A 9,520-nucleotide genomic window follows, 5' to 3' on the forward strand; every position below is an offset into this window, starting at 1 on the left:
GAAGCAGGAAGAGCATTGAATTGAGCAAGTAATTTCAGTTTAAATGGGGTTTAGTTTAATTTCACAGCACTTGCCTTTCCAAATGTAAAGATTAGAGGTTTTATTAGATAATATACTTGGGAAACTGTCAGCATAACCATTTCTTAAAATTTCTGATATTTTCTCCTTTTAAAAATGCTTCTGAAATAAAGGATTTTTTTGCTTTACACAGTCAGGCTTTTCTGCTTTGCAGCAACACAAGTTCTCCATATTCTTTTGCTTGGTCATACCCTCATTCATATGACAGTGACAAAAATGACTGGGGATTTCTATAGTGAGTGAAGTCAGGCGAAGGTTCCATGTGTAGTATTGCAGGTAAAGTAGCACTTTTTGAATGATCAGTTGCAGTGTCCAAGGCACTGTAATTTCACGTTAGACTTGCTTCACATCTCTAGCTTTTAGGGTCAGTTCACTTCTCTAACAGTCATGCGCCGAATGTTTCCTTCAAGCCTCAAAATGCAGTGCTGTTGCCCGCTCCTCCTCTGATTCCCGTGGCTCTGGCCACGCTGAGCACGAGCAGCACATTTCTTCCTGGCAGCTGTCTTTCGGGTCACACTGGAACCACACTTAGAAGGAAAGGCTACAGGTGCTAAATATGTCCCAGAAGGTCATCATACAGTTTAAACAAAACTTGGGATTAACAACAGGGACATGTTTGGCAGCCTGCCTCTTTCTTGACGAGGTCTCTTATTTAGTGAGCCTCTGTCTCTTAATATCACTGCCCTGAGTTTGTCTAAATTGAATGGCTAATTTAGCATCTGTTAGATCAGCAAAGCTGATCTGACGTGCTGGTCTCCATGAGATTGGACTGGAATAAGCTGTTTTACTATAAGTGTCCCAGGATAGCTGTCCAGAGTGGAAACACCATTAAAAATAAATAAAGTAGCTTTACTCCAGTACTATCATATTCTGATATTTTTTAGAGGTAAAGACCTATATAGTTTTAGTAATTAAAAAGGGAGGAATGAGGACATGAATAAGAACATGAAACTTAGCTTTTAGACAAGCATTTCACTAACTTCCTTTTCCATTGTTTTCCCCCTTGGAAGTAGTCATTTTCTTTCCTTTTATTTTTTTTAACAAGCAAAACAGACATGCAGCACCGGAGCTGTTGTACAGTTCTTTGGTGGCAATAAATATGCTCCATTCTGTTTGGATGTCTCCCCTGAGTATGAAGTACAAAAGTAATCTGAAAAGGCAAAAAATCCTAGGATATTTTAAAAGCTAAAAGGCTTCAGTTAGTTTTACTATGAACTACACCAGCTCTCATAATTAGATGATAAATCATCTAGGCATAGGAAGTCTTTTCAGTGTGTCTAAGTACAACCTCTACTGAAGCCGAATCACAATCCCTGAGTTGGCTATTAAAGACTTAATAGCTGTTTCTCTAATAGAACTTCATAATAATCTTTTATACTAGCTCTCGAACACTGCTGTGGAAGGAAAAACAAAATAAATTAAAAAATAGTAGTAATTTCGAAGCAGAACTCATTCAGTATTCTCAGTATCTTAATAGATAATATTTAAGGCAATTTGCTCAGGAGATGAGGAACAGAAGGCTTGACAGCCAGGAAAAACTCAATTATTTGGGATTTGTTTGGGTTTTTTTCCTTCATATTTCTGAGTTTTTCCTTTCCCATTTACTGTGTTTGTCTTTCGTTGCCCTGAGGAGAAACTGCAGTAGCAATAGTAGCTTCTTTGCATTACTTTAATTAAATTCTGAAAGGCGCCAGATGCTTCCATTTGCAATCTCCCTTTCTTTTACTACAGCACAGAGGAGTTAATCATATAGTAGGCTTTAGTTTACTCTGAACCCAGGCTGGGGCAGCGTTAATTAAGTCTTGCCATTTAGTTAAAGTATAGCCTGTCATCACAACAGGTCTCCGCTGCATTCCTTTGTATTGTTTTTTCAATCCAGTAGAGAACTATGATATTTTAGCGCTCTCTGTAGTTTCAGTTATTAAACTGTAATGGTTTCTTTTTGTCCAAAAACTAAGTGTTATAATTTGGACCTTAGGAATTGCCTGATTCGGTCATATTGAAATGTAGATAGCTAGGGCTAGAAGAAACAGCAGGAGAATTTCAAAGGATGATGGTTCGTATTACTTTAAACCAGAGTCAAAGGTTATTTAGGTGCCCAAAGGTACAAGTAGGTGTTCCCTGGGATTTTCACAAACATCTCAGGCCACTTTTAAAAGCCCGAGCGTGGCTGATCTGCATCCTTAGGTGTCTAAACAGTCTTTGATGTGTTCTTGACTCCTGCCTCCTCTTTCCAAGGGTACTGCAGTATTAAGCAAGGCAAACGTTAGGCAGCTACGTTGGTATATACTCCAGAAACAGCCAAGGAATTCACAGCCTTTACCTTTCGTCATAGAAATTTTATCCAAATAGTCAACAGTGCAACGGGGATGCGGATCACTTCCCAGGTGCATCTTCAGGCTGGCAAGATGATTTTTTTTATCACTTTACCTTTTTCCTCCACACATCTGATTCCCCTGGGAAGGAAATGTGGGCACACAAGCCAGAAGGGACACCCAGCGCACTCTGACTGGGTCCCCACCTGAGGGACTCGGCACTCAGTAAACAAGTGACCCCAAGGAAAAAACATATCCTCACAAGATGACTCTCAGATGTTTACTCATGGATGAGCTGCAGACCCAGAACTTTATTTAAAGGAATGACTTAACAAATAATTTTTAATAACAAATATTTGAGGAAAACTTGCTCTGCCTGGGAACAATTAGCAAAGAAGAGAACTAAAATTCATGAGATAAAGTATCCATTATGAATTATTCATGTAACTTTACAGAAAACTTTAAATTGGTGCAAGATAAAGATCCTAATTTATTACTCCCTTCCCTGAAGCGCAAGGGTATGTGAGAACTTAAAGTCCTTTGTTAACTTTGTTAAAAAAAATTAATAAAATTAATTTTAAAGCATAGTGCTTAGACCTTTCTAAGTCTTTAATAACTCACTTGTATGAACTTTATCAGATTTGTAGTTACATTAAATTAATCACAGCAAATGAAACTGGGGCCATGTAAACTGAAGTCATCACTAAGCATAGCCCTGACTCCTCAGGCCTAGCTTGAGTCTTACACACATGCACACACACACGGAGCTTTCTCACAGGCTTCTATTGTCAGAAAATAAAATACTGCCTCTACTGCAGACAAAAAAAAAAAAAGGCCCAGCCAGGCTAAAAACAAAACATGAATTGTGTGGGGGTTTTTGTCAGTCTTTCTCCCAGTGTCTGTTCATCTGCCCGCTCTGGGGTGCCAGGAAGCCTTCTCAATGAAATACTTTGAGTAAGGCCATTCCTCTTCATTTTATCTGTCTACCTCATGCTCATACAAATTCATTGCTATTTCTTTGAGAATATGGGGTTACTGCAATCCCTTCTGCTTGCCTGGATGCTCGGGATTTTAATCAGGAGTTAACATAATCTTTCCCAGTTTTAACAAAAAGACCTTTTCTGCTACCACATATCTAGCATCCCCTTTGTTCTTTCTGTAGCTAAGTTTTATATATTCAGAATCACTTAAAACCGTAATTCATTTGTCCACGTGAGATTTAACACACACGCACACACAAACCTCCCATACAGTACCCTGCTATTCTGGCCTGTCCTTACTTGCACTTGGACAAATGACAGCACAAGGAGCACCATTGAGGAAAGCTTGGGTTTTATTTCAGCCTAACAAATTTTACATTATAAGCCCATACTTGTTAAAGTGCCCATAGCCTAAATATCCTTGTCCTCAAAATGAAAAAAAAAAAAAAAAAAAAAAAAAAGGCATTTTTTTCATGTAAACACAAAGAGATTCTCAGTGAAGGAGAGGAAGCGTAATTAAATGTTGGGGATGAGGTCACAGATCCATCATGTGAAGTGTTCGGCAAGAGTGCCTTATTAAGGAGTTTCCCTCTCCTCTTTCTAATGCCTCAAGCCATTTGTTTCTGTTCCTATGACTCAAAGCACCCTCTTGGTTTAGTGGTAACAAAACTGTTCATGGGACTAGGCTAGAAATGATCACGAGCCCTTTTTAATACTTGGCCAACATATTTCCCCATCTCTGGAGGTATTTAAAAGACAGGTAGACGTGGTGTTTAGGAACATGGTTTAGTGGTGGTTTTGGCAGCGTTAGGCTGATGGTTGGACTCGATGATCTTAAAGGTCCCTTCCAACCTAGACGATTCTATAATTCTGCGATTCTATGATTCCATTTCTACCCCGGCTCACAGCACAGACCACTCTGCAGTGTGCTGGAACAGCTGTGGGAGGGCAATGAGCCACGAGGGTGGATGAGGAAGGGAGAGGTGGGGAGAGACCTGTGAAACTGGTATGGCACACTGTCGTGGTTTAGGCCAGATCAGCCAATGGTGAGACAACAAATGCTCTCCCCCTACCTCTCGCTCCAAGGAGAGGAGGAGGAGAGATGAAGAGATTTACGAGTTTAGAAGGAACTAAATAAACTAGTTAAGTAAAATATTAATAATAAAATAAAAAGGAAATAATGAAATAGATACAATATATACAGAACCTTGTCAAGCTCCCAGGATGATGTCACTGGCAGGCACTGGGGAAGTGCCAGACTGGACTCAGTGATGGATGGGAACTGGATTCTAGAGCTGGAGTCAGGAATCCAGGGGTTGGGATCAAAGGCAAATGAACAGAGAGGGTCCTCCTTGGGCATCGACCATTGAAGAAAAAGGGATGAGCTTTTGATCCCTCAGCTTTTATACTGAGCATAGGGCAGATGGGATGGAATACCCTGTTGGTTTGTTTTGGGCCACCTGTAGTATCCTCTCCTCCCTGCTGGTGGGACCCCTCTATGCTTTTCCTTTTCCAACCCTCCAGCGAGGCAAATAACAAAATTAGCTGACCTTGGTTGTTATAGCAATAAGTATAAGCAAGAGCCTCTTTGCATACCATTCCTTAGTGTTAACTATAAACATAGGCCTTATGACTCTGAGAACAAACAGTTTTCTGCACAATATGCTGTTAATTTCAGAGAGTTAGATGAGGCCAAGCTAAGAAGTAAAATTACTGAACAGAAAGTTGGTTCTGTTCTTACCTCAAACCAGGACACACACTAATGGGCTTGCACTGTAAAGACAAAGGCATCGTATTAGTAACCCGTCAGACTTATTCCAACTTACAGATGAACTAAGAGAACAGTTTTATTGCTATTGAACACAGTGAAGAGGACTGCAGAAAGAAAAGGCTATATTACTGTGGAGAACTGCTGAAAGGACAGGAGCTTTGTGAGTGGCAGCAAGCAGCAAATTGGACCCATGCTTCCAGTGTCCTGCAGTAATAAACAAATAAATAAATACACTGCTGTGAATTTAGACTATCTATAAATTTTAAAAGCATTTTTTGGCTTCTTTGAGCTTATACTGTAGTGGAGTAAATGCTTATAAAAAGCTCATGGCAAGACAAAAAATCAAAGCTGTCTTCTCGAATGGTAGCCAAGAAGAAAGGTCATAAATTAAGAAAGATCAGAGCAATTGAAGTAAGCAAAATTAAGGTTCTGTTTTGCAAACCTGCTAATCCTAACAGGGTTAGAGGGAAATATTGATCATGCAAGCAGGCTGTGCAGAAAATCAGACTTTCATCAAGGATGATAAATTAACCTAACCTAATAATAGAATGAAATAAAAAGGGGAAAAATTAGACTTGATAGCCAGAGGGGAGCCTTATGTCAAATTTTTTTATACTGTGAAATAATATCCAAGGGAAATGGCAGACTCCACTTGAGACATTAAAAAAGAAAAAATTAGACTGGCAAATGCATTAGAAAAGGTACGGCAAAAACTACCCTCCAATGCCGAGGAGTGCTCCAGGTGGCCTTTTGTAATAGAACTTCTCCATTACTGTTTTGTTTCTCTCTTTCTGAGCCTGTATATATGAGCCCATGTATATCTTGCTTTGGCCCTTGAATGAGATTGCATGATATACATCAACTATTGGAGAATAGGTATTGCTAATGGGGGGTGATCTTCAATGTCCTTTTGTCATTATACACGGAACAAAAAAGGAACCAAATTAATTGTTTCATTTCATTTTTATTCAGTATACTCTAATATATTTTCGTGTTTTGAATTCCAATTTCTCCCAGTTCACTTTGTATCCAGTGTTGGAAAAGCCATTTCTTGTATTTCTTAATATGCTTGAAGGATCTAAGGAAATTACAGAATTTAACAGCTTTACTTCAAAAATCCATGTAAGAGCTCCAATGACCACCATAAGCTGCATGGTCATACTGGACAAATTGTCTGAGAGTTTAGAGAATTTACTTATATTAACATCTGGAATATAAAGTAGATAAAACCCATCAGAGAGTTTGAAATGTTCCATTCATCAGTAAATCCATTATACTGTACAAAACCACATTGACCCCTTCCCAGTTATGACAAAAGTTTCCATTACTAGAGGTTTAAAGAACCTCTGTCTTTTCCAAGCCTTTTAATATTTAGATGAACTCTGGAGTTTGGAACGATTCAGGATTAAACTGTGCACTCAGCAATCTGAGTGAATCTCATATTGAAGTCAGTTACGTCTGTTAGATGCATATAAAGAGGGAAAAAAAAAAAGCATTTGTTGTTTTTTTTCTGAAGGCCTTAACCGCGTACTTACTAGAGGAAGTTAACTGAGTTACCTCTGAGAGGAAATGACAGGTAGCAAGCAGGTGAGAACTTGGCACATCCGTTGTATCTTATCCCTGCCCTTCCTGAGTCCCCACGAGGGTAAGTTTTGTGCTGAGAATAACCCCAAGGGCCCAGCTTGGCCCGGAGCAGATGCAGGCACGCAGTTGCCTATCCGTTGAATCGGCTAATACACAAGGCCAGTGGTGTAGGCTGGTGGTGGGTGTTCATGCCAGCTTTCTGCCAGCTGAGAGAGAGAGGACACACAGTACCTGCTCTGGCGTAAGACCTGTGTACACAGTGATAACCAATCAAAATTTGTTGACCTATTTAAACCAGCAAGGTGCCTCTGTGTTACATGGCTATTCAATCTGGAATTAAATGGCCTAAAACTGGTTTTATCCTATCTTCAAAGCACAGCCTGCACTCTGCAGGCTTCATCTCTACCTTCATGCCCTCGGGCATGTAGCTGGGACGGGGAACGCCCAGAGAGCAGGAGCAGCTGACATCCCTGGGGAGGGGACTCGCTGCCCCAGCCATGACAGCGTTCTAAGGAGGCACTAGCGAATGCCAGAGACATGGGAAAAAAAAGCACCGGATGAAAGGGATACAATCCCTTGGGCAACAAGACCGATATAAGTGCTCTGTCTGACTTGGCCGCATGCAATCCCTGTGGTAGCATGCCTTCCCTCAGCTGCCTCTGATCCCACCACTATCCAGCCCGGCGCCCAGGCTCTGGGAGTCTTTGAACCTCAGATCACTGGAAGCCAAAAGAATACTCTCAAGGAGTATTCCTGCAGCATCTGTTACTCCTTCCCCGGCACCTACTATTGGCTACAGTTAGAGAGCCAGTCAGAGAGGAGATACTTAGAGAGCAGATGCCCATCCAGAGGGAGTTTTCCTTTCGCTCACTCCAGCTGTTCCTATGTTTTGCGGTCTAGAGTGGTGTTGCAGAAAGGCCAGTGCGCTCAGCCTGTCCTAGCTCTGAGCAAAGCTGCAGCATTCAGTCTTCCTCCTCCTGCAAGCACCTGTTTTCCAGAAAACCCTTTAATTGCAGATTTTTATCATGCAGTTCTGACTCTCCTTAGTGACCGCCCCAAATCACAGAGTCATGAGAGAGGACCTCTCTTTACCCTTTGGGAGATATTTTGTCTGTACACGCATTACAAATTGACCACAAGTTGCCTCGTGCAAAACATTATTTTGCAGAATCTGCCCTTTAACTTGCATCTCTGCAATTTCTTTTGGCACATGGCTTTTTTGCCTATCGTTAAGTCATGCTGGGATTTATCCTGGCATTTTCGGAGATTATTGATACTGGGAGAAGGCACTGTCAGCAGACGGTCAGCCATGTCCAGAGGGCTTTGGGGTGGGAAACTTCACTCAGACAGTGATCTCAAAAGGAAAGTTACAGTCATCTCTTTTGGTGACACAGATCCTTCAGCTGATTCTTGTGATTAGATCTCTAGGAAGCTGCCACACGCTTGTGAATGTTTGTAAAGAATCCTGATTTCAGTAAGACAAGGTTGAAATGTCAGTCACTCAGAGCAGTTTTGCAACAGCTCAGCCACATCCGCAGACCCAGGCACCAGTGCTCAGAGCACACGAAGCCCAGGGGAAGCTGGTGGTAAGAAGAGATGGGGATTGTGATGTGATTGTGGCATCGCCTTTTCTGTGAGTGTTTGCTATGAAGGGGAATGGGTTTCTTTCAGGTTGCTGAAGTTGCCCAGGCTGTAACGCTATCTGCATCCTAAGAAATCTCAGTGAGGGCTTCTAAGTCCCCATTCTTCCCCTGGGCACTGGGGCTATTGCCCCCCGAGGTGCTTCCCCACACGGAGAGTGCCAGGGAGCCAGAATCAGTCCCGGAGCATCTGGCATTGCTTAGGGTGTGGAGGGGCAGTCAAAGGCCGACAGCTGCAGCAGGGAGGAGTGGGGCTTTTTTTTGAAATGTGATTAGTTTTGCTTCACTGCAGCAGTTACGGAAGAATCTAAGGGCAGATCAACATCAAACCAGTAGGACTGCAGATAGGCAAGGAGGAAGGCGTAGCACCAAGCCAGCCCGCACATGTTATAGTACTCCTGGCACAATGGTCGCCGGTCCCCGAGAGGCAGCAGGGATCAGAGGCTGTGCTGTAAAGAACAATGGTGGCCTCAGCATCAACTTGTTCTTAAAAAACCCTAACTCTCATACACGTTTTTGTGATCCACAAACCAGCCAAGGTTTATGGATTTAAGTGTCCTAAAAAGCTCACTGAAAGGTACACCTAATCAGTGCTTTATTTAAGACCTTTTTTCCAGAGAGAGTTTACTGAATGTCAGTACTATGTGTGACTCTTCATTTGTTCACAAATCACCTGAGGAGCAGAGAGCCTCGGGGGTGTTTTACAGAGCTGCTGCTGAGCAGTCACATTGTGCACAGAGATGTAACACCACGGCCCTCGGTGGTGAATTCCACAGGATTTTTCTCTGTGGTGTCCAGTATTTCCCCATGCCAGCAGGATTTGCAATGGTTTATGCACTGTTTCAACACTTTGATGTTCCTCCAAGAATGTCCCCGTTCCTAAGAAACCCAACTAACAAATGCATGATGGACCAGAACTCTGGGCAAGTAATTAGTCAAGTCCTCAGGGCAAACTGCTCTTGGCCACCCTGCACCTCGGGGAGCTGCCGCGACCAGCTGCTTTGTCAGGAAGGGGAGCCGCAGCCGAGCACAGCAAGGCAGGCAGTGACAGTGTCCTGTCCCAGCTGCCCCTGAGCTGGCCCTCGGCCCCAGAAGGCCATATAAAATTCATCTGAATGTCTGTTTTCCACAGAATCCTACAGTCACACAACC

The sequence above is a fragment of the Rissa tridactyla genome, chromosome 5 (assembly GCF_028500815.1).
Source record: "Rissa tridactyla isolate bRisTri1 chromosome 5, bRisTri1.patW.cur.20221130, whole genome shotgun sequence".
NCBI classification, from domain to species: Eukaryota; Metazoa; Chordata; class Aves; order Charadriiformes; family Laridae; genus Rissa; species Rissa tridactyla.